We start from the raw sequence: 4,934 nt of genomic DNA, 5'->3' as shown, positions 1-4,934 counted from the left end.
ATAATTGTTTTATAGCAGAAAAGCGAAGCGATTCCACTTTGTCTGTGCAAATCAAGCCCCTTCCCTTGCCCAGGGCTGCGGAGGAGCGGAACCGAACCCCACGACGCGCAGGGCTGCAGGGGCTGTGCGGGGCTCTCCCCATGCGTTGCTCAATACAGCATGCATTTATTTACCTGGCAGGGTGAATTTGCACGTAAAATCACGGGGTCACCTTTAAGAGTGACCAAGAGCTGCTCGGGGAGCCCTGGCAGAGCTGCAGGAGGGTCTCGGCGATGGGCACCCAGTCCACAGGTGATGTAAATTGCTGTAGTTCACCTGAGAGCAATACAGCAATGCTGATTTACACCCAGGAGAGTGTTGCCAGATATGCCAGATCGGAAGGCACCACATAGCATCCTCTTACCCCATAAGCACAAAGCCCAGCCCTGAGCCCCATCTCACACTGATGCCGATCAGGTGTGATGCTACCGAGGTGTGATTTGGAGGAATCAGTTTTGCCAGTGATTCAGCATACTTCTTTCTGCAGGACCACGCCACAAAGTTTGCAAAGGAAGACAAACATTTATGAAATCATCTCCATTTTCACAGGCGAGCTGGTTATGAACCTGTTTGCGAGCGAGCCCGCATTCCTGGCGAGGCAGGAGGCACAGCCCGGTGCTCATTACTCTGCTCCCAGATGAACAGTAAGTCTCTGGAACAGTACTTACAGTCTGTAATAATATTACTGCTCGGTCTGCTACATGGTCCCTCAGTCATTTTTTCAATTAAAAAAGGACCAATGCTCTATTAACCTTTTGCCTGCTACTCCATTCTTCATACAGCCGCTGGCCTGAGATTGCAAGCCATGTATTAAAAAAGGCATATATTACTGTAAACCATCTCCAAGTTTTCTGTCATTAGAAAGATGAAGTATCATTTTTTCATTTAAAAATATGAGACAGTTTATCAAATTCACAACCTCTGAACTCGCAGTGAAATCTCTTTGTTACCCGCGAGGCGGAAGGTAGTTGGCGTGAAGCCTGCCTCGCAGCGCCGGGGGCTGCCCCGCTGGCCGGGGTGCCCGTGGGCTGCTGGGGCTGGCCGGCGGGGCTGGCGCGCGGGACCGGGGGTGAGCGGTGCTTCTGACAGCCTTTGCCGTACGGACAGACGTATTCTGCCTACAAAATCCTTTAGCAGGAAATGTCAGCAGCTCGAGTAAATAATATGAATAATACAACTGTTTTCGTCAAGCCGGTGTATGGATCCCAGGAACGTTCGTAATTAGGAGCTGCTGTCCCTGGCCATCCCACGGCAGCATCCCTGGCCTGCCCAGCCTGCCCCTTCCCAATAGCCCGGCCTCGCACCCCTGTGGCTGGACTTTATTTCGCTTATGATTTGACGAGGGTTTTACGGGGCAGAGTATGGCCTGCAGACCTAGGGGAGGGTGCTGCTGTCCCCCGGGGCTGCGGCAGCGATGGCAGGACCCCAATGTCCCATCCCCACTGCCACGGGTAAGCACAGCCGAGCCCTGGCCCTCACTGGGCCCTGAAGCATGCTGGTTTTAATTTTGTTTCGAGGTTGATTTGTTGCTTTTATTCCTTTTCTCAAGGCACCGGCTACTGGCTGTAACTACAGAGACCCGTTAGACAACCGCTCATATATAACAGTCCCAAATAGAACCTCCCTGATGTATCATCCCTCTGAACCAGCACAGTGCATCCACAGGGCAATCTTCTCCGCGCAGCACGCGTAGGGGAATGGCCGCCGGCTGCACCGTTAAGCGACGGCTCCTGCTGTGCCGTGCTCGCCGGACCCTGCGAGCCGTCCCGCCGGGACATCCCTGCCTGGGGACGGTGCTGCCAGCCTCGCAGCAGCCCTGCAGGGCTGGCGGGACCTGAGATCTTGCTGGCACCAAGTCCTAAAAAATATAGAGCTAATTGCTAGAACTGATTACTAATTTTGCAGAAAACGCAGAACCTGGTTGATGGTGCACAGATCATGCTAGAGTTTTTGCTTGGCAATTTATAAGCATTTTAGAAGTTGTGCTCGGTTCTTTTATACTTTCCATGGCATCCACGGTAAAGTATACAAATTAACTGTAAAACTTTGGGGACTTTTCCCTCTATTGACATCGGGAACGTGTAATGGTGTGAATTCCTGATCTGGGCTTTTTCTTTTTGCTGACACTGTTACACCTGCATTCTCACCCTGTGTTTTAGGGCTTCTCCTTTTTGCTGCTGTAAATTTGTGCTGGCCTCCTCCACGCTGACTTGTGGTGTGAAGCCATAAACACGTTTTAAACAAAGTCCTTTGGCTGGTGTGGGGCCGTGCCGACGGGCGTGGGGCCGTGCCCCTCAGCCAGCCCTGCTGCGGGGCTGTGGCGTGCCGGGAGCAAGTCGTACCCTTCCTCTCTCCCCTGCTTCCCAGGTAGTTAACAGCGCTGTCCTGAGCACCGATCCTCAGCTGGGGCCCCTCTTTACCCCAAAGTCCAGCATTTGAGATCAAATGTCCCTCCCTCTGTTTTATAGCCCCCCCTTCTCTCAAGTCATCTGTTGGGGTTTCCCGTAGCCGCTGGCTGGTGGAAGTGGTCCTGGCTGAACGGTGAGCCGGTGACGGTGATCGGCGTGCAATGAACACCGCAGCGGTGGGCAACAGATACATCGTTCAGGCAGAAACATCAGGGCAAGTCCCCTTTTAAATTAAATGCACCATGAGACCTTTAGTGCCAAGGAAAGTGCCCGGGAAAGCGAAGGCCAGCGCCGTGGCACCGACCCGCGCTGCAGAAGGGGACATGGCGCTGCTCAGTGCTCCCTGCTCCTGCTGCATGTTCAATCTCTCCTGGTGCTCCTGCCGCTGCCCATCCGGGCTCTGCCGCCCCGACAAACCCGCACTCGCCCTCCTGGCCTGCGCCCCGAGCCCAGGTCCGGGGAGGCTCAGGTACGCCTCCAGCGCTCAGAACTGGGCATGGGTGCTGCCTGGAGCCAGTGCCCGGCAGCTTTGGTCCTCGTTATTCCCCGTTCTCATGTAAAACAGAGGATAAGGGTTTTATTTTAAACTGTAAGTGACTTCTCGGGCTGCTCCTGCTCCTGCTTTGCTGCCCTGGCTGCCCCAGAGCCTGGTGGCACGGCGGGAGCTCCGATGGGGGTCTCTGCTTACTGGCACATGGCCTCCCCCTGCCCGATCTGCACAGCAAATAAACCAAAAGTATTTGTGCAGCAAAAGAGCAAGCTGACGTGCTCTGGCAGCGACCAGCTCCTTGTTACCAGAGTCTGCTCTTAAATAAGCGTGTACTAGCGAGACCCGGATGCTCCGGTTCGATTTCCAGGATCCACAAGTAATGGTGTACAGTACATTGTTTGCTAGAAATTACCCGAAGCTCTGCTCTTCCGAGATCACTCTGCCGTACAGAAAAGAGACCTTGTTGCAATCAATAGGTTTTCCGTGGTCTCTGACTGTCCACTGGCTGTTTTTTTACTGGTTTTATTTTGCTTACGGTCCCAGCAGCATCAATATAAGCATTCCAACTGTTCCTGGTTTAATTGTAGCAGCAGTGATCAGGGTGCTTTTTTTATTTAAGCTTTAACCCTTTCCCTGGCAGGGTTACAGGTCCTTCATCTGGAGAGAAGCAGGCATTGGAAGACAGAGGGAGAAATGCGCTCCCCGAGCTTTGTCCTGACTCACAGCGGTTCCTCGTTTCTGGAAGCACCAGCCCCCTCTGGCCACCGCGGCTCCGCACAGCCCTGGGCTCCCACTCGCCTTGCCCGCCGTGGTTCCTCACTGCCAGCAAGGACGCATGGGAATGAACGAGCCAGGTGTATTTGGAAAAGATGATGCCCATACAATACTGCTTCGAAATGGTCCAGCTATTACGTGGGCAAACATGCACAGCTCCATCCCAGCGGTGGAGAGTGCAAAAGAACAGATAATTTGCAGCATAGTCTCAATTTTGGGCAGTTCTTACATATGTCTGCTTCCCAAGGAGGTATGAAAAGACTCAGACTAAACGAGAGTCAAACCAGTCAATCTTATGCACCATAAAGCGGGAGATAACTCAATATGAATATTGCTATTGAGCTTTTATACTACAATGCCATATTGAAGTTCATAGATTGTTCATTTATGAAAAGTCTTTGAATTTCACTCATTAATCCTGTGTCGTGCCCAATAGTTTGTTCCTGTGTAGAAGGTCTGTGGGGAAGGGCATCCAGTCTGGCAGAAGACACCAAAGCTACTGCCCCTCAGGTATTTTGCCCCCATGGCTTTCATTCGGGCCCCTCTTTCCTCGTGGAGCTGGCCTCAGGTTAAAGACGCCTTGTTATTCCATGGTTTTTTCCTGCAGAAGTTCCCATATTCTGTAATCAGGGCATCTTTCACTCTTTTCTTGACAAGCTCAACAGGTCAGGCTCTTTTAGCTGGTTTCTGTGCAGTGTATTTTTGGCTTGCAAGTAGTTTTTATGGCTATTTTCTGTTCCCTCCCCAATTTCTCAACATCCTTTTGGGATGTAAGTACCACAACAGGCTATAGCGCTGCAATATCTGTCTCTAAGTGCCACATGCTGAGATAGGAGCAGCTCACCTCCTTCTCACCCACCATGTTCACATTTAGCCAGGGCTTCCATTAGCCCATTTTTCCACAGCAGCTTTTTGGGTATCATGTTCCATTATTTATTTGAGGATAAACACCTAAAAGCTAGATGTTTTCCAGAGCCGTTGCTCCCCAGAGTAGCCTTCTCTGTGGTGCCCTCCTATCCACGTCCTTTGCAGTAGACGATGTTGAAATGCCTTGGTCCGAGTGACCCTGTCATAGCAGGAGATCCGTGCTCGTACACGGCAGCGGCTGCTGGTCCCCAGGGCTGTGCCTGGCACCCCACGTGCCTGCCAGAGCCCTCGCTGGGGCACATTATAACTGTTTAATGGCATGGAATGCTTCTTTTCATCTTCAGGTCTTACTGTTC

General features: G+C 52.1%; 1 long non-coding RNA gene across 1 annotated transcript; it reads left to right on the top strand.

Moving 5' to 3' along the window:
• Positions 1-388: 388 nt before the first annotated feature.
• On the top strand, positions 389-4,602 carry LOC148053782 (uncharacterized). The gene is made up of 3 exons (XR_015707914.1): positions 389-472; positions 589-683; positions 3,578-4,602. It is a non-coding gene; the product is annotated as an uncharacterized LOC148053782 (long non-coding RNA).
• Positions 4,603-4,934: the final 332 nt, after the last annotated feature.

Source organism: Nipponia nippon, unplaced genomic scaffold, assembly GCF_047370975.1.
Source record: "Nipponia nippon isolate SJK-2023a ecotype South Korea unplaced genomic scaffold, ASM4737097v1 scaffold_37, whole genome shotgun sequence".
NCBI classification, from domain to species: domain Eukaryota; kingdom Metazoa; phylum Chordata; class Aves; order Pelecaniformes; family Threskiornithidae; genus Nipponia; species Nipponia nippon.
Note: the sequence above shows the minus strand (reverse complement) of the source record. Positions and strands in the feature narration are given on the sequence as shown.